At 45.3% G+C, this 20,578-nt stretch overlaps 1 protein-coding gene across 2 annotated transcripts in view; it reads left to right on the top strand.

Moving 5' to 3' along the window:
• The window catches only part of ZNRF3 (zinc and ring finger 3), a 150,554-nt gene that overhangs the window by 24,422 nt on the left and 105,554 nt on the right, over nt 1–20,578 (top strand). The window contains exon 1 of one of the 2 annotated variants that reach the window (XM_070219812.1): nt 8,132–8,270. The exons of the other annotated variant lie outside the window; for it this stretch is intronic. The gene's annotated coding sequence lies outside the window, so the exon portion shown is untranslated. Of the gene's footprint in view, nt 1–8,131; nt 8,271–20,578 lie in introns of those variants that run through there. 2 annotated transcript variants of the gene reach the window in all.

Below are 20,578 nucleotides of genomic sequence, written 5' to 3'. Positions count from 1 at the left end.
AAGGAGAGCTCTCACTGGCTGCTCTGCCGGCCTCCCTCTGCTGGGTTAACATCCTGGATTTGGGAGTGGCTGTCCTCCCCAACTCTGACCCTTGGGCTGTGAGTTTGGCTGCCTGCTTTTGGGGGCTGCTGCCTGGGAGGTGCTGGGCTGGGTTGAATGGACATGTGTTTTTCAGGTTTGTTTACCTTGGTTAAGGCACGAAAGATTAAATATGCTCTTCTGGCCCTAGTTGCCTGTAGGAAGAATGTGACATGAGCAGGGCTGAGATCGTCCCTCTGTGAGGTGCTAAGAGGAGACTCTGAGATGAAGAGTTCAAATTCTTCTTCAACTATGTGTCATATTTCATAGAGTGTTGACTTAGGGATTTTTTTTTTTAGCTTTTTAGATTGAGGTTGACCTACCTGATGGGTATTGTCAGTAACCAAGCTCTCTCCAGTCTGGGGCATTCAGCCTTTTGCCTCATTGCCTTTGGATGAGGCCCCAGGCTCTGCTGTTGTGTTGAGGGTGGGGCTCAGCCTCTCCTCTACACCCCCCTACACACTCACCCCACCCAGGAGCATCCTCATTTTGCAGCACACTGCTTGTCAGAAAGTTCTACCCTACACTGAACCAGACTTCTGCTCCTTGGTTCTGGGTCTGCCTTGTAGAATATATTAGTGTCCTAGGGTTACCAGAACAAAGTACCACAGACGGGGTGGCTTAAACCACAGAAATTAATTTTCTCACAGTTCTGTAGGCTTCAAGTCTGAAATCAAGGTCATGGCAGGGTTGGTTTCATCTGAGGCCTCTCTCTTTGGCTTGTAGATGGCCATTTGTCTTCTTCCTGTGTCTTCACATGGTCTTCCCTCTGTAATTGTCTGTGTTCAGATTTCTTCTTCTTAAAAGGATACCAGTCATATTGGATTAGGGACCTCCTGTTTTTTTTTTTTTGAGGAAGAATGGCCCTGAGCTAAGATCTGTTGCCAGCCTTCCTCTTTTTGTTGAGGAGGATTAGCCCTGAGCTAACACCTGTGCCCATCTTTCTCTATTTTGTATGTGGGATGCCACCACAGCGTGGCTTGATGGATGGTGCTAGGTCTGCACCTGGGATCCAAACCCTCAAACCCCAGGCCACTGAAGGAGAGTGCACGAACTTAACTGCTATGCCATCAGGCTGGCCCCAGGCCCATCTTTAATTTAATCCCCTCTTTAAAGACCCTGTCTCCAAATAGTCACACTCTGGAGTCCTGGGGATCAGGACTTCAACATATGGATTTTTGGAAGACGCAATTCAGCTCATAACCTAAAGCCACTAAGACATGATATGGCCCTTCAGATCTCTGACGGTGGTTAGCCTTTGTTTACCACTTCCCACCACCACCAATAAAACTAATAAAATTTATTTTCTCCTTGTTGAGTACCCCAGTTCTTTCCATTCTTCCTATGAGATGGTTTGGGGGTCCTTGACCATCTTGGAATCTTCTAGACTTGCCTCACTTTCAGTAGCAACTTTAATATATTTGTCTTTAATTTTGCCTGAATAGGTCTGACCATTGACACATGTGCATGGGTGTGTGTACACACACGTACACACGCATGCACATGTACACACGCACACGCCCCTCATGAGAGCAGTGCTTACCAGAAGTCTTCTTCTGACTCAGGCATTTATGTTCAGAGTTAAGTGCTCAGGATCTAAGCTTGTTCACCACTCTTTGCCCTTCCCCATACTTCTTCAGTTTTAGGAAAGCCAGCGGGGATAGTTATTTCAAAAGAACAAATGAATGTAAAGATGTATTTATTCTTTTGAAGTGTAATTGCCGTCTGGAGAGCCTAGAAGTAACTCAGTTATTTGAATATAACTCCTTTTAGGTAGATACTCTTATGCTAAGCTGTAGTGTAATTAGATTTAAAATTATAAGGTATCCTCTTCACTTTTAGAGACTGTTTTACTTTTTATTGCCCATCTCCTCCACCAGAAATTAAGTGTCAAAAAAGGCTTACCTGTTTTGTTCTTTGCATCTTAAGCACTTAGCAGAGAGAAGTTAAAAAAAAAAAAAGTTTGTCGAATGACCAAACAAATCCTCTGAATCATCTTGTGCTTATTTAATCAGGAGCCTCCTGTTGTGTCTCACAGGCCTAAATGTGGCAGAAATGGCAGCTTGGAGTTTCGGGGTTATTCTAGACAATTTCCCTTTTGCTTTGAATTGTGGATCTTTCCATGGAGAGACCCTCAGTGCTGTTCACTTTTCTGCTAAATTGTGGTTTGTAAATCCTGATTGATAGTTTTGACAGACTTACTGCCTCAACTGTAGTCTCTTCAGATGGAGTGTGACACTCTTGGAGTTCCTTTCTTTGAAGATGCTTTGACTGCACCACCCAGGATTTCCAAATTGTAGCCCTGAGATGCTCAGAGCCCTGGCCCCACACAGCTGTCAGGCCCCCTCTGTTCTGGAGGCCTGACAACATTAAAAACACCAACTATTTATAGCATACTTTTCAGTGTCAGTAAATTATAGGATGCTCTTGCCAGTGGGATGGGGCAAACACCCACCTGCCTGCTGCTCTATGATTGCCCAGGAGCTTGCAGCCACCTGAGTGCTTCCAGCGCCTCCCCGGGCTGAGGCCTGCTGGCGTGCCATGGGGGTTTCTAGTAGGGTCCATGTCCTTTGAGATGGAGTGGTTGGGGATAAAAAAAAAAACAAGACACCAAGGTATGTGTGCTCTTGAGAGAAGCCCATGCTTATCTAACTGCCAGCCCCCCAGGTGTTTATGTTTTTGGTGGTCTGTGCAGGGAAGTTTACGGTAAATCACTGGTGAACAGGAGAGTGTCTAGTGCAGTGTCCATTTTATCTTACCTGGAAGGTTCCTTCAAATTTCAACAAGGTAACTGAAGATGTCGAATCTGAATTTGGGTACCATACAATCTTCATAGGGTGAAGAATTTTAAGAGTACAAGAAGCTCTTAAAAAGGCCTGATAGGGTCTAGGGTCTTAATTGTCCCTCAGCTGTCCCTTTGGAAAGATTTCCTGGCCTGCCATTCAGAGTACGTGGGAAGGGGCAGCCCCCTCCTGAGGGCACTGTTTAGAAAGGGCTCAGTTGCTAAATGCTGCTGAGGGTGAGCTCTGCCCTGGCTGCCGAGCCTGAAGTAGTTGGACTTTTGGGGGCAGGTTTTGTTGTGCTGGCTTTTGGGCCCTTCAGTTCTTTGCGTGGTTCAGGGAGGGACGGTGGCAAGAAAGAGGCCTGTTCTGTTAGCTGGAGTTTCCATTGAAGTGCTAACTGCTGGATCCTTTGAACCTCCAGCCTGGGAGGGTATTTATAACTAGCTGTTTGCGTGCTTAGAGGAACTGAGGCCCTGCCTTTCTGTAGTGGTTTAAGAGCCGTGCCCTTGGTGTGGGCTGAAAGGGCAGGCCAGGCGGAGTGTGGGGACTCACGCTCGACTCCCCACAACCTTGTTCTCCTTCCCCTCCCCTGTGAGACCAGCCCTTTCAGGGTTAATGTCTCTGCTTTGGAAGCAGCTGGCCAGTTTACACTCCTCCCTGGGCTGTACAAAAATACTTCCTTTGAAGTGTTGGAAGAAGCGGTGAAGGGTAAAACCTGGTGAAGAATCAAACCTGGAGTGGGCCTTGAATGCGCTTCTCTTGCAGAGAATTTGCTGTGAGACTAAACCCCCAGCCTTCATTGTGACCCACCGGGCTGATTGGTTCTCCTCACACATTTCACAGCTTCCAGCCCGGTCGCAGCTGGCTTTCTCTATGTGTGTATGTGTGTTTGTGTTTAAAGTCTCCACGAAAGGAGTATTTCTCAACAAGAGAAAGAGTTAGAATGCAGCCGCCAAGCCTGGCGGCAGAAATCCCTTTGACTGCACTGCTCCCTGGGGCTGCTTCAGTGGGGTGGCATGTGGGGGAATGTGTGAAGCTGAAGTGTTTCTACTTGGTCCTAAAGCGCCCAGCCCTGCTTCTTGCCCCGTGCTGGAGTAGGAAAGTGCCGCGGAGCCCATCTCTGATTCAGATCAGAGCATTGCAGCCCAGAAGACCACTGGGCTCGGAGTTGGAAGGAAGTTCTGGGTTCTGACGCTTGGGATTTGCTGAGACCCAGCACAATGCTCTCACTTCTCTTAACCTCAGTTACCATTGGTAAAGTAAGGACCAGTTGGAAATAAAGGTTGGGGGCACCTTGAGAAAGTGCCAGCCACTTCTCTAATGTGGGGCCTGCTGCTGAGCAGAAATGGCATTTAGGAAAAAGGGGCCAAAGAGAAGAATGCCAGAGCAGAAATGAGACGGAACAAAGCTTGAATGTCTTTCTTAATCCTTGAGTATTTTCAGCCAAGGAGGGGTCGGGGCGAGATGGGAGGAGAGGCAGCTGTTATATTCTGGAGAAGAATGCCAACCTGTTTCTCCCCACAGATGAGGCCATACAAGTTCTTTCTGAACTGAGGTTTGCAGTCCCTCCTTGCCTGGGAAATGCCCTTATCATACGGATTTCGTACATCTTGTTGCACGACTTCCTGTCTCTCTTAGCCAAGAGGTGAGGGCCACAGATTTAAAATATCACATGGGTAATATTTATCGCTGACTTGTACCAGGCATTACGTTAAGCACCCAACAGGAATGATCTTATTTTTTCCTCATAACAGCCCTATGCTGGTAAATGCCCTTGTCCCCATTTTATAGATAAGGAAACTGAGGCTTGACGAACTGAAATAACTTATCCAAGGTCTAACTACCAACTGATCCAAGTATGGAAATACACACCCAGTCAAGCTGGTTTCAGACCCTTTACTCTTAGTAGGTATAAGTTGCAGTAAGTGATGGAGGATGAAATTTAGTTCTGTGCCCCAAACCTGGTCAGAAATGTTATTAGGAAAAGAAGGGGAACATTGAACTCTCTTCATTCTGACAGTTCTGTTCATCAGTTGACTCTTGCTGATCAGTTATATTTGAATAAACATAAATGCTTTTTGCCTTGTGGTTTCGGAAGAGGAACTTTTCTAACTCTCTGTGTTGTCTTTATAACATAAATGCTTTTTTCTTTCTCCTTAGAAAGGAGAGAAGATGGTTGCAGGGCTCTGTAGCTCTGGCTTTCTCACAGCTGAAGGTCTTGGTGGTGGGGATCAATGGGTAGTCTGCATCTCTGGGACCCCTTAGCTGTAGGTTTTGCTATTTTCCCAGCCTGGTCCAGATTTGGCAGTCACTTCTAGGGACTCAAGAGCCCATCCTTGACCTTCTTCAGCTGCGGGGAGGGGGGAGCTGGGAAAGCTTGAGTGATTTGCCCGCAGTTGCACATGGGGCCAGACCCAGGGCCAGGCCAGCAGTCCACTGGCCACATGCCTCTCCTTTTTACCTGAATTTCAAACAGGAGGGTAGATGAAAGGAATAGAAATGACAAGTCAGAGGAGTAGGAGGGCTCTCATTTGCAAACAGTTTCTTTTGATCTTCACTCCTTTGTTTAAAAAAAAGAAACACCCACAACTGGTAGCCTGAGCACATAGTTCACTCTAGTTCAATGAGGGGCAGTCATTTCTTTTTCAGCAGGAAGCCCCCCACTCTCCAGTGTGTGTTTCATTTAGGGCCCCACCCGCTCTCCCATTCTGCTGCTCGGCTGCCAGATGTCACGCTCCTCTTCACAAATCTTTAAGAGCTTTTTTACTCTTTATAGGATGGAGTCTAAACCCTGTCTTACCCTAATATTCTAAAGCCTTGGCATTTTGCTCCCAGTCTGTCTTTGCAATTTTGTTATTCTTCTGCAGAACCCGGCACCTCCAGTCAAGTAGCTCCTCCGAACAGGCTTTGGCCTTTGTTTGCAGCTTTGCCCACATTCTGCCCATCTTTCAGGGCTGCTGCCTCCAGGAAGGTCTCCTGGACCATTGTAGCATCCAGTCTTCTCTGCTGCCTCTGAGCTTGAAACAACCTGGTCTGGTCACTCATTAGACACTTCATAACATGTTATTTTTTGTTGTTTAATTTGTAGGTGTGTCTGTTCCTCACTAGATTGTAAGCCTACTGAGGTCAGAGACATACCTTCTGAACTGCTTTGTATCCCACCAGCACTCCATAGGCCTCGGTGGATGCTGTGTAAGGATCTGGGACTGAAATCCTATTATTGTGCTGTTAATAGGAGCAAAAGACTTGTTAAATGAGTTTCCAAAATAAAATAATTAGCAAAGATTTTTTATAGGGTCTGTGCTATGCTAGAATTAATATACTTTTAAATCAGGAGTTCTTGAGTGAATCAGGGAGTTTGTATACATATATTTTTATATGGATGATTTTACTGGGAACTGGTCTATAGTGGGGATTTTTGACCTAAACTCCTTCAAGATGAAAGTAATAAATACATGCTCTTTTAATCTGCTCTCTTTGCTATTTGACTCCCCAGTTAGTTGCCCTTTTCTTTTTAGGCTTTTATTTCAGTGTTCTTATAAATTCTCCTCTTAACTCATTTCTTGGATATCTACTTACACTGTTATAATTGTGCTCTTCTCTTAAAAATATTTCTCTTCTTTTTAGCTATTAGGATAACATATTTTGTTTCCTTGACCTTTTCCGTAGGTCGTGGTTGTGCCCTCGACTCTGAGGGATTCAGGTAGGTTGATGGTCTCCACTGGAATTTTTAGTTTGACGTCCCAAAGGTGGACCCCCCTGTATGGAAAGGATTTATTCCCTCCCTGCCCCCCCCCCCCCCCCCAGTCCTTTCCTCTGCCTTCTGGCCTGTGTGTATGAAATTCTGGCCTTGAACACCCCTAACAGTCCTGGACCATGTCTCTTTCCCCATTAACTCTTAACGTGCCTGATCTGTGCGTGGTTGTTCAGCTACAGCTGCGAGTGTAATCATGTTTGCATCCCCCAAATACCTTTTCCTTCTTGCCATTTTTTTCTGTTTCTTACTCCCCACTTAAGTTTGTAGTAGAAGAGGTGGTGATGACACAGGGTCGTGATTAATAGCTTTCCGTTTATAAAATGGGACAGGCTTAGAGAAGTTTGATGACTTACACAAGCCCATAGGGCCAGTAAGGGAGCAAAATGGGCCTTCTGAGGCAGCCCAGGGATGTGCCATGCCCTATGATGCCCCACCTGGTGGTGCTGGGTGTCAAATGCTGTCGCTCTTCGAGGAAAGGCGTTGTCTAAATGAAGCAACCTGGAGTGCTTACTCCAGGGGCCATTTCTAATCCAACTTTTGAAAGTAATGGATTTTGAGGGTGGGTTTGGTGTTTCCTCTAGGTTCTGCTGTGTTTGTGGGAGTTTTCTGGAGAGATGGACTCTGTAGTATTCATTTATCTCTTAAAGAGGTCTGAGATCCCCAAATAGGTGGAGAGCCCTCAGTAGGGGTGGCGCTTGATGCCTTTCCCCTTGCTGGGATTACACTGGAGAAACTGGCCCTGTGGGCCCCATGCTGTCCTGGTAGCTCCGATGACTGCTCTGGGGACACAGTAGGAAAGTCAGATGTGAGCTCCCCTCACCCCATCCAGTGTCAAACTGCTTTTTCCTTTTAAACATCTGTGAGGAATAACCTTTAAAAATAGCAAAGGGTTAGAGGTTAGTTTCTTTTTCAAGTTCTTATTGTAGAAAATGTTACATGTATTCACAGTAGGTAGAACAGTGTCATGTACACAATGTACCTCCACTGTCACTGCCACCCCAGAGTTGTCAACTCCTGGCCCCTCTGGTTTCATCTGTACCCCCACCCCCGTGTTCTTTTGAAACAAAGCCAGCCATATCATTTTTTTCTGCAAGTATTTCAGTATCTCTGAAAGATGAAAATTCTTTTAAAAAACACATAATCCCAATGCTATTCCCACAAGAGGTTAATGTTAAATTAGTGATGTCCCTTCCAAAGGGACAGCCCCCCTCCCCCCTCTCCGTAAGCCAGTCAGTGTGTACTTGGGGCACTTGAGTGCCCCAGCACTGGCAGCCAGGTCTGGGGGGTCCTGGTCGAGCCCGAGCTGGTGGGGACGGAGCTGGCGCTGGCTGGGCCATCCAAGTGCATGGTGGATCGCAGCGTGGGCGCCGAGATGGTATCTGCTCTGCCCGGGGCGGGAACCGCAAGATCAAAGGGCGCCGCGCGCTGGGGCTCTTCAAAGCCGCCCGGGCAGCCGGGATTGATGCAGAGAATGAGAGCGCTCTGCTGATGTAATCGTAGCCTGTGAGACAGGTTCTTTTTTTTTTTTTTTTAATTTAAACAAAGACACCCCTTGTTTGTTTAGAGAGGTGAAACGTGTGCCGCAGAGGGCACGCGGCATCTGGAGGGCTCCACTCTGGCATCTGGAGGGTCCGCGGTAGGGCAGCAATGCTGTAAGTGGCTGGAGTTTTCTTAGATGCTCTTGCAGATTTTTCCATAGAAGAGAAACTGCTTCTGTTAAGAGCAGCTGATTTTTGTCCCTTTCTTAGGGTGGTCATGTTTGTTCCCAAGTGATACTCCTGAGCTTTTGAAAGCAGCGTCCTCTGGTGGGCGAGTCAGGCTTTGGAACACACCTGTGAACCAGGTGGGGCGACAAACCAGAAAAGTAGGCAAGGGGTCTGTGGGCTGCCTTTGGTCATTCCTGCCCCTGACTCTAGAAAGAAACCTGATCTGTCCCTTCCCCAGGGGGTGTGAGAGGCTTGCCTGAGGCGGGTGAGTAGGGCCCGAAGAATATGGCTGAATGCCAGGGTCTCCACCACCCCAGCCTGAATATTCTCACAGTCTCTCTAAAAATCACAGACCCGTGGCTGATCTTTCCCTGCCTTTCTTAGTTGTTAAGTACATAGATCCCTGAAACCCTGTGCCACGCATACTTCCATGAGTAAAATCCTAGCCACATTCCATTTTCTTTCTAAGTCTTACAGACAAATAGCTACACAGACAAAGCAGCCCTCTCAATTGAGCCAGCTTCTTGGGTGTTGAGTTCCCTCCCAAGATCTTCCCCACATCAGGGTTGGTGATCAGTGGGGTCTGAGGTGCTCACCAGTCGAAAGTCCACCTCGGCATCTTGCAGGCATCCCAACCAAATCCAACGTGTGTAAAACTGGATTTCTCTTCTCTCCCAAATCTGTTTCTCTTGGGTTCCTGTCTGTTATTCAAGCTAAAAACCTAGTGTCTCTCTAGACTGCCTTTCCCCACACGACCCCATGAGGCCTTTGTCCACGCACGCTGAATTGTCTGTAGGCTCCTTGAGGGCAAGACTGGGAGGATTTTTTCCTTTTTTTAACTACAAATCAGATTTCCCCCATCTTTTTCAGAAGCACTTCTCTCCAATATTTTATTATTTCAGACAGGAAAAGTGAAAGAATTTTACGGTGAACACCCATATACCCATTCACCTATATTCTACCATTAGCATTTTACTATACTTGCTGTATCACCTATCTGTCCATTGACTTGTCTTTAATATTTGAAACCTGAGCACATGTATATGCAGCACATAGTAGGTGCTCAGATTTTTCATGAATGTGACAGTATTTTGAGGTTCCCTTTTTATTCTGTTTTGACCACTTTTAGATCCAGATCTGTCTGTCTTTCTCTCAAGTTGGAAACAGCCCATGGGATCTTGCTTCTTTATTATACGTTCAAGGGGGAACTCAGGAGGTTGCAATGGCTAGAGGACCACCTGGGGCATGGAGCTTGCTTTGGCGGCCCCCTTGTGTTTGAATGACTTGCTCCCTCACATTTCCTGGAGTTCAGCCCAATTGCCCTTCCTTCATCTTGTCCCTCCTTTTGCCTTCTGGCCATGTGACCTTGTGGCTGCAGCAGGCATGGGCCCATTTTGTTCAGAGGCTGTAGGTTTTTGTCCAGGAAGGGGGCTGCCTTACAGAGTGTGAGTTAGCCAGCTGAGTGGAACTTCTGGTGGGTTTTAAACAAACAGGTTTGAAAAATATCTAGTTTGAACAGTATTGTTTGTGTTTTTTTGTTGTTTAAGTGAATAAAACATGTCACATTTCTTGAAATATCAGTATGAACTTGTGTTTTGGGGGGAAATTTCATTGGGATTGGTTGGCAAAGTCAGCTTATCCTCTGATCGTTTCATAAAAAGGCTTTAATTCTCACTTGGAAATCTGCTCAAAGGATCCCAGAAGCCTGGACTATTTTGACTTCTTATATGTAAAATGAGTAAGTTTTGCAAAGTTAAGGTGAACCACAGCGTGTTGCACTTGGACTGGCTTTCCTATGAGCTCTTCTTTTTCTTTGCTTTGATTTGATTTGTATTCTCTCCAAAACAAGTTGATGTGACTGTGTGTGTGTGAAGTCTTTCAGAGCAGAAGAAGCACTTTCTTTCACTGTTGTAAACAGGAAATGGACAAGGTCTACAAGCTTATCTGATTCTTCCTTGATTCTTTCCCTTCACGGAATGGATAAGCTCTTCCTTTCTTGAATGGCAATCATATTTTAGTTCCAGCCTGTGGCTTCCCTGCTTAAGGGACTTGGGCTGAGATAGGTTTCTGTGTGTGTGTGTGTGTGTGTGTTCAGAATAGTGACCTGACTTTGCAGTGGTCTCCTGTGGCCTCCAGGGTGCCAAGAGGTCCATGGTGTGAGTTGTGTACTGGACCTGCTGACTATGCCTTTTATGCTGGTGTCCCACCTGTTTTGTTTTGCTGTAGCTGTAGGAGGCAGCTACACAGCCTTTTAATAATGGTGCTAAGACCACCATCTCCAGTTTGATTCTATTTAGAGACCTTATTTTGTATAGTCTAGATCTGTGTTCCAGTGACAATTGTGAGTTGTTGGTGTCTACCTACCCACTGTCTTGGTCTGTATTTAATTTTTGCCCAACTCTTTCATTTTGAAGTTTTTAAGCCCATAGGAAAATTGAATGAGAAGTTCAACGTGTGGCAGAATGTTAACAATTGCTCAATTTGTACTTTAACACATACTCAGTGTGTGTGTATTTCTGTTTTGCCTGACCATTTGAAAGTTGCCAATATCATGACATTTTACCCCCAAGACTCCAGCATACAACTCTCTGCTAAGACTGAGGACATGCTCCTAATCACTGTGCCATCATCACACCTATCAACTTGAATCATTTAAATTTCTCTAATTATCTCAGAAATGTCTTTTATAGTTGGGTTTAAGAAACTCGGGATCCATTCAAGTTCTCCCTTAGTATTTAACGTTTAAAATAATTATATTGCATAGATGTGCAGACACTATAATGCTAATGGGAAGCAAAATAAAAGGAAAGGCTTCTCCCACAATCCTACTATCACAACAAACCAAACCAATTTTACTTTTCCAGCTCTTCTTATGGTCTTTAAAAATTAGGCTTTGGACAGATTTTTTTGTTCATTTTTATGACCATCCATGAGATAATTGAAGGTATCATGGAATGTAAAGAAAAAAAAGAAAAAAAGAAAACTGACCAAAGACTGTTGTGCTGTTTCACTACATAAGCAAAAATTGTGATCCTAGAAAGTTCTTACTGAGAGATTTGGAGTTTTGTTAAGAATACCAGGAAGCCAGTGGCCTTTGAGTAACTTTGAATCAAGAGGGAAGAAATCAGTTCTTCCTTTTGTTTGTTCAAAGGCCGACTTTTATGATGATGTAGCAGTGTCTGTAAGTCTTGAAACTCCTTTTTCCAAAGTGATTTCTCCACCTCGGCGCTAATTTACCTTTGGAGCTGGGTGATTCTTTGTTGTGGGGGGCTGTCCTGTGCATTGGAGGATGTTGATCAGCATCCCGGGCCCCTCCCCACTAGAAGCCAGTAGCCACTCCCCTGCCCCAGTGATAACAACTAGAAGTGTCTCTAGACATTGCCAAATGTCCCTTGGTTGAATGGGCGGTGGGGAGGGGAGATGACAAAATTGCCCTTAGTTAAGAACCATTGCTCTAGAAACTCTTCAGGGTTAATTATTGAGTTGAGGTTGATTGCTACTGATGACTTTCCATGGAGGGACATTTCCTGTTATAATGAGAATTAAATTATTTTAAGCACTGTCTCAGTTTGAGAAGCTATAATTTTCTCCATGTCACTGGCTAAGGGATTGAAATCAGTTGGCACATGACAATTGAGCATGTGCCTTTTTGTATTTTCACACCTTGTTATCTGATCCTGGTGGGACCTGTGGGTGGTTGGGTAGTTGAAAAAGATCAGTTAAATTGAGGCAGAGAATGATTTCAAGAAGGATAAGAGTTTAAAATGATGTTTTATCTGAAGCCTGTAAGTGGACGTTCATGCCCAGGCTTTTGTGAATGGGCCCACTGATTTGCGCCCCTTAGAGTCTTACGTTAGCTTTCTCCTTGAATATATCACTTAAAACTTAACAGTTCTAGGGGGTTTCTTTTAAGCAAGGCAAAAACTTATAGTTATTTGTAAAGCTGTCAGGATCCTTCTAGAATTTGGGGTTTTTTTTGCATCTGGTCTTCAAAAGTTGCACTTAGTTCTCAGTCTTTTTTTTTTTAAGTTGTTTGCCTTCATTTAATCTCTCTTTCCAAAGTATTTGACTTAGTTTTCTTAGGGTAAAACTCTATTTTTTGCATTGTTTAAGATTTAGTTTAGTTACATACTTAGATTAGGTAGAGTTGGCATAAACAGATGTAGAAACATGTACAGCTTGGCTGATGGGAGCAGTGGTGCGTGGAGGCCCTAGAGAGTGGTTTCCTGGCCAGGAGTCTGCAGGAGGAGCAGTTAGTGGTTAATTGGGCAGGTCTGTTTATAGCCCCTACTATATTCTGAAGTACAAGGAGAGGCTCCCAGAGGAAAGTGCTACCCTTTCGGTGTGTGTGCCTCCTTAGGAGTCAGAAGGTCTGGCTTCAAGCCCCAGTTATATCACTTTCTCATTGGATTTGGGGCAAGCCCCTTAGTGGCCTCAAGCCTCCGGTTGCTCATCTGTCAAGTGGGAATTACGGTAACGCTTGTCTTAACTACCGAGCAGGTCATCCTGCAGATTATACCCTGGTCACATAACGGGACACACCGTTGTAGATGTTCCGTGGGACACTGGTGTGTTATTTATGAGTCAGCTGTTGCTGAGTCCAAGAATGGATTTGCTCTTCTGAGGAGAGCTACCTCTTGCTCTTTGATCATAGAGCACCTGAACCGCACAGTGAGAGCTTTTGGTCAGAACAAGAAATGCAGGGGGCTTAGCTCAGTACAAATTCATACCCATTCCTGTGGCAACAGCTTCGGACTCCTACCATGCTGATGGGGAAGGCACGTGGCATGGCTGCGTCTTTGTCATAGGTCTTACTTGAATGGAGATTACTGGCTTCTCAGTGATGAACCCAGAAAGCAGGCAAGGGTGAGGGGAACAGAGGTGGGAGGACCAGAAGCTTGGGTGGGGTGTAAGAGGCAGCCAGGGACCTCATCACAGGTCCTTTATCCATGCTTTGATGTGTATGCAAAGTGAGCGTCTTGTGAAGACCGCACCACCCTGGAGGAAAAGCAGTAATCGTTTCACAGTGCAACATTTTAGGGTGTTCTGGAAAGTAGGAAATTTTATTTATTTTTGCCAGAATGCCACTTTGATTCTTTCTTCAGCAGGTTGACCACCATTGGAGCTGTCTGCCAGTCTTGGACTGTTGAGTGGTTGGATAAATCTTGCACTGATGTTCATACCTGGAAGGACCTTTTGTTGTGGACCCTTGTGAATTAGAGAAACTTGGCCTGCATAAACTGGAGCTGATCCAATTGCTCTTTGTAACCTTCCTTCCCTGTCCTTAAAGGAAGCCAGAATCAGCCCAGTAGGTGAAGACATTACTTTGTGAGTACTTGTGTAACCTAAAGAAGACTGACATTGTGTAGCAGTTGGCATCAGGGAAACCCTGGGATTATTAGTGCAAGTTGTTATTAGCACAGCACAAATTCTACCCTTAGGCCAGCATTGATGTTTTGACGTGGGAATTGACAAAGGGGGAAACAATCAGGGAGGCTACTACTGTGTTAGGGAACCCGATCCATCTGTCTATGCCAGGCATTGTATTAGGCACTGTGGATGCTGCAGTGGAAAAGACAAAAATCCCTGCCCTCATGGAGCCCACAGTGTGCTTTGGAATCTAGGTCCTAGCACATTTTCGTTCTAGAATCAGAGGGACTCTTTCTACCCAGTTCCACTGGGCTGGACATGTAAAGAGAATGTGTGATCGAGGAACAGCTAAGCTTGGTCGAATAGCAAAATGCGGGTGAGGTTCCTCTGGTCAGAGAAGGCAGAGTGATGGGGACACCCGAGCTCAGTGATGCATCACTGTGGACAGCCTGGGAGAACCATGGTAAGGACAGTGCAGGTCGTTAGCCAGGTGTAGGGACATCTTGGAACGAAGGCTGTGGAAGGTACAGATGTGGTGGGTGGTAGCTGTAGCTGAGGCTCAGATGATCACCTGACTCTGCTCGAGCATGGAGAGGACCGTTCAGCCACACACATGCTCATCACTTAGTGCCTAAGTATTTGAAATCAAGGGTGAAAGCAAAAAATAGGGAGGTCTGTGTGGGGCAGTAGGCGGTGGAATGTGTATCTTAGTCAGAAGAGGCCTGTCCCTTCTCCTGGCTTGGTTTCCTCAACTGTAAAATGGGCCTCATCTCAAAGGTCTCTCCTGGTTTGAATTAAAAAAAAAAAAATCTTCACATTGTTGAGTAAGACTGTAACCAGTTGCCTATTTGATCTTTGATCAGTGATCCACATGAGTCGAGGGGACCTCGCTTTTCCTGGTTCCCGCTACCTGTGGAGTGAATGCAAAATGTCTATTTTGTAGATGACCAGGTCCTTATTGGCATGTACAGGATCTCGGGCAGCGTGAGCATATAGTAGCCACACAGCAACACTGGGTCATCATTGTGTGAGTGTGCTCATAATCTGTCACCAGGCTGCTGTGCCCTGCAGTAACTCCAGCTGAGAGGCAAGAGCAAACAGAAGTGAGGTTCTGCAGCTGGAACCCTGAAAGCCTGTGCAGGGCTGACATATTTTCTTAAATCCTTGTCTTGAGTGTCACTGGCTGTGATGGCTCCCCTGAGGAACCCTCATGGAAGTCACCAAATGTCTTTCTGCTCAGCAGGAGCTCTGCTGCCTTCTCTTTACCAGCAGTAAATCTTCAGTGCATGTCCTCTCTGAGATGCACCGTTCCTTCTCACTTCTTCCCCATGCCCCCTTCCTGTCCCTCCTTCTGCTTTAAAGAAAGAAAGCAAAGCTTCTAATTACATGGAAACAAAGATTGTCAAGGTTTATTAAAGTGAAGTGTTGTGGGGGTGTGTGTGTGTTCCACCTCAGATAGTGGCCAGATCTTCCAAAGTACATCGTCTGATATTTTAGAATGTAGACTTCCCTCTTACGACAAAGCTATATTTTAATAGCTTGTGGTTTTAAAAATATCATCTAAACTTGTGAACAAATGCCTTCTTCTCAGTTATACCCCGACTCGACCATGATCTTCCCTTTCTTCTCCTTAATTTCTCTAGAAATTTTTGGAATCTACTTATAAAAACTGGGGGATTGCACATTGTAGTTCAAAAATGAATCACTTCGTCTGTGCAGTATGGTAATTAAAAAGAGTTTTAGGTGTTATTCTGCGTTTTTAAAAAGAGCATTCCTGAACCTGAATGAAGCACCAGCATTCCTGGTGAGCCGCAGGTTTGTGGAGCAAATGGAGTCTTCTGGTGGGCACCATAACTATTAAGGAGTTAACGTTACCTCTGCCGTGTCTAAACATTAACCAGAGGGCTTCCTCTGCCGTTATCTCTTATCAACAATTGCTTGGAACATTCTCTGGCAGTCGAGCTTTGTTTTTCCTCTGAGGAGATGCTGGAACAGGATGAGAATAGACATTAGGCCTCAACAAAGGAAGATTCTTGATTATGTCCAAAGAAACACTGGCCTTGTGGGGACATAGAGCTTGCCTTCTTAACATTTTGTAGCCTCCTGTCAACACCCTCCCCCCCAACACACACACGTGCACACACACACACGTATACACACGCACAGTTACCTGGCACGGGGGGGTGGGGGAGTAGAGGGCCATAGTAATTATTTTGTTGTGTAATGATGCATGGTACCTCTTTTCCTATTTGGGATGCTCATTAAAGTTGCTTCATGGAGACAGAGTGCTGGCAAGGTGCAATTAAACAGCCGAGAGCTTTCAGCTTGAGGACCTGAGGTGTTAGTGCTCTTCAGGTCACTTGTATTTGGGGGGACAAGTAGAGGGGGTACTGGTCTACTGCAGATGTGTTCGTTTGGTTATTAGCAAAAAGGCTGGGTGACCCAGAAACTTAAACCCAGAGAAGAACAAAAGTACTTTCAAACTTACAAATGGGAAGATCTTGGAGGCCCTTGAATAGCTCTTCTGGAGTGCTTTCTCTGCCACCTAGCTGCTTTGGAGCTGTGGCGTCTAATAGCTTCTCAGCCCAGAGGGCCCCATAAAATTTTAGCCTGTTTCTATATAGAGTGCTTTGGAGTGGCCATTTCTCTCTGCCTCTTATTTACTCTCAAATACCCTTTGGAAAAAGAGCTGATGAGGTGCATTGAGACTTGGTATCAAAAGCCATTCATTGATAGCCATTGCCTGGTTCTCCTTTACCTTTGGCCTTAAATTTTGTGGAAAAAAAAAAAAAGTTTTAAGGAATTACTCCTGTAATGCAAGAAGCCATGCACATTAAAATCTAATCAGTAAAAAAGTATATAGATGGAAAAGGAGAAGCCCTCCCACCCTGCTCTGCTTCCTGTAGATGCCACTGTGACCAGCGGGGTGTCGGGTTTTTCTTTTCTGTGCATTTATCTATCCACCCTATTCCTTGACTTGCTGACCCAGGGCTTCTCTGAATATAGCAGGGTACACACGGTACATCATAACCACACCCTGTCATGGCTTACAATTCAGATTGAGTGAAACAGGACACACCCCCAGGCGTTTGTTGGGGAATGGCGCTTATCTTAATCCCCTGGAATTCACTTCTTCTCTTTTTTTTTAAAATTTTTTATTGAGTTAATGATAGGTTACAATCTTGTGAAATTTCACTTGTATATTATTGTCTGTCAGTCGTGTTGTAGGTGCACCCCTTCACCCTTTGTTCCCCCCCGCCCCCCATTTCCCCTGGTAGCCACTAATCTGTTCTTTGTCCACAGGTTTAAATTCCTCATATGAGTGGAATCATACAGAGATTGTCCTTTTCTATCTGGCTTATTTCACTTAACATAATTCCCTCAAGGTCCATCCATGTTGTTGCAAATGGGACGATTTTGTTCTTTTTTTTATGGCTGAGTAGTATTCCATTGTATATATATACCACATCTTCTTTATCCAATCATCTGTTGATGGGCGCTTAGGTTGCTTCCACATCTTGCCGATTGTAAATAGTGCTGCAATGAACATCGGGGTGCATAGGACTTTTGGAATTGCTGACTTCAAGCTCTCTGGATAGATACCCAGTAGTGGAATAGCTGGATCATGTGGTAGTTGTATTTTTAATTTTTTGGGGAATCTCCATACTGTTTTCCATAGTGGCTGCACCAGTTTTCATTCCCACCAGCAGTGTATGAGGGTTCCTTTTTCTCCACAACCTCTCCAACATTTGTTACTATTTGTTTTAGTTATTTTTGTCATTCTAATGGGTGTAAGGTGATATCTTAGTGTAGTTTTGATTTGCATTTCCCTGATGATCAGTGATGATGAACATCTTTTCATGTGCCTATTGGCCATCAGTATATCTTCTTTGGAGAAATGTCTGTTCATGTCTCCTGCCCATTTTTTGATTGGGTTGTTTCATTTTTTGTTGTTGAGTTGTGTGAGTTCTTTGTATATTATGGATATTAAGCCTTTGTTGGATGTATTACTTGCAAATATTTTTTCCCAATTAGTGGGTTGATTTTTTGTTTCAATCCAGTTTTCCCTTGCCTTGAAGAGGCTCTTTAGTCTGATAAAGTCCCATTTGTTTATTCTTTCTATTGTTTCCCTTGTCTGAGAAGACATGGTGTCCGAAAAGATCCCTTTAATACTGATGTCAAAGAGTGTACTGCCTACATTTTCTTCTAGAATCCTTATGGTTTCAGGTCTCAGCTTTAGGTCTTTGATCCATTTTGAGTTTATTTTGGTGAATGGTGAAAAAGAATGGTCAATTTTCATTCTTTTACATGTGGCTTTCCAGTTTTCCCAGCACCATTTGTTGGAGAGACTTTCTTTTCTCCATTGTATGCCCTCAGCTCCTTTGTCGAAGATTAGCTGTCCATAGATGTGTGGTTTTATCTCTGGGCTTTCAATTCTGTTCCATTGATCTGTGCATCTGTTTTTGTACCAGTACCATGCTGTTTTGATTACTGTAGCTTTGTAGTATGTTTTGAAGTCAGGGATTGTGATGCCTCCAGCTGTGTTCTTTTTTCTCAGGATTGCTTTAGCAATTTGGGGTCTTTTGTTGCCCCATATGAATTTTAGGATTCTTTGTTCTAATTCTGTAAAGAATGTCATTGGGATTCTGATTGGGATGGCATTGAATCTGTAGATTGCTTTAGGTAGAACGGACATTTTAACTATGTTTATTCTTCCAATCCACGTGCATGGAATGTCTTTCCATCTCTTTATGTCGTCATCCATTTCTTTCAGAAAAGCCTTGTAAGTTTCATTGTACACTTCTTCTCTTGTAAGCTTCAGACACTGCCCCACTTTCTGGATGTGGGTGTCATGATTCTTGATTCTTCCTATGTTGTTCTCCTAATGGGGCTTTTCTAGGATAGAATTTTTGAATATCTCAATTCCTTCAACCTCAGACACGGGCACACAGACCCGGCCTGTGTGCCTGCCCTTTGTCCCTAGAGGTACCACTGTGAGAGCCCTGGTCACGTGATCTGCTCTGGCCCTGCGAAGGCAGCCCACCTGAGTCCCACGTGATAAAGCCCCATTGTTTTCAGGTTTCCAGTCACTCTGTCCCGACCTTAGCGTTGCTCTTCGGTGGCTTTGGTTTTTGGGTGCTCTGCCCGTGTCCTCAGTTCATTTCTCTTCATTCTGGGCTCTTTGCTTGAGGCATAGTCACCAGGCTCCACTCCTTGAGGTCAAGACTGCTGTTTTTGTACCGGTGGAAGCTGGCCTGTCTGCTCTTGAACCCATATGTTGGTGAGGTGCCCACACTGACACATCTGGCCAGCTGCCCTGGGTCAGGCTGCTGCCTCCTCCCATCCCCTCCAAGATTTGTTGGGTTGCAGCCTCCAGTGACTGTAGAAATGATTTTCTACTATTTCATCACTATGGTTTATGATAGAATCCATTTTCCTAAACCTGATATAGGGTCACTTCCACCAGCAGCAGTATTCTCTTAGAGTCTCCAGAGAGGCCCCCCCGCCTAGATTCCAGCCACCTCACTAACCCAGGGGGTGGGGGACTTTTTGCCTCAAGAAGTGCTGCTTGTACTTTTGTCCTTGACCACTCATGTGCACTGAACCCCATGGGTGGCCTCTTCCAGTGCCCTCCGCAGTGTGAGGGAGTGCAGGGGTGCAGCCAAAAGGCACAGTCATAGTAATTTAGGAAGCCGGACTCTATGTTGTCCTCGGCATAGGTCTCTCTGCATCAGTTGGTCACTCCCAAGTGCCGTCATTGTCATTCACCTTGGCACCTTTATTGTCAGTCTCCTCTTACTGCTGCTCCCAAACTCATGCAGAGGTGTTCCAGCCACAGGTCCTTGGTCTGGGAGAATGGTCTCCTGTTTGTCTTCACTCCAGTTTGATTCTCCTTATCCTCTGACTCAGCTACAACCAGACTAGCTCGGTCCATTCTTTCATCTCTACCTGTCCAGCCTGGGTGTTGTGGCTGTCATGCCCATCCAACATGCCACACCTGTGCAGTTTCCCACCTTGATGATGTACTGTCCCCTAGCCCAGGAATACATCAGCAGTGGGCCCTGAGCCCTTTCGGTCCCAAGTGCTTGGCACGTCACTTGGGATCCTTAGGCAAGCTCAGCACCTGATCATGTGGCCCTGCTCCCTGGGCCGTGCAGATGCCCTGAGTAGCTAGGTAGTCGTGAATGGCTTACTTCTGATCAGTTTAGTCTTTCTCCTCTCCGTGGCTCTGGGAGGTAGTAATTTTTAAAGTAACTTTTTAAGGTTGGATTTCTGTCCTTTTCTTTGTCATGGCTTTCATAGAGCTCAGCCAGCAGACACAAGCAGCCCCTTGAGTGCCTCTAAAAGTGGAGCTGGAATACATACTTCACGGGTCTTCTACATAGGGTGAAAGTCCTGCACTTTCGAAGCAGTCTGCAGGTGTACCTGGAGGCGAGGAAGCCGGCTGGGGATTGTCACTACTCCTGGACCTCAGATTGGATCGAAGAAGGATGTGAGGGGCCATTCCAAAGCCAGGGCTTGTTATCCAGCATGGCACCTTGTTCATCTGAACTGCTGCTACATACGGGTTTAGGATTGTTTTTTTTCTGTTGATTGTGAAGATGAGTCTTTACCTCTTAAACTGTTAGTTGTCGTGTCCTGGCTGGTGCTGTCAACATAAAATTGAGACTAGAGGCCATACATTTGAAGATGAAGATGGTAAGCTGTTGCCAATAAACTTTTACAATAAAAATTTTAAAACAGAAAAACCCCCATGCCAGACTTGTTTGAGATTTGTCTCTGTAAGTATCCCGGAGGCCCCCAGAGGCTTGGGGTGGCCAGATGAAGAATGGACAGAACAGGTCAGTTTGAGTTGGGACTGGGCTGTGCCCGCCCCCAGTGTT

This window comes from Equus caballus, chromosome 8 (genome assembly GCF_041296265.1).
Source record: "Equus caballus isolate H_3958 breed thoroughbred chromosome 8, TB-T2T, whole genome shotgun sequence".
In the NCBI taxonomy this organism is placed as follows: Eukaryota; Metazoa; Chordata; class Mammalia; order Perissodactyla; family Equidae; genus Equus; species Equus caballus.
Note: the sequence above shows the minus strand (reverse complement) of the source record. Positions and strands in the feature narration are given on the sequence as shown.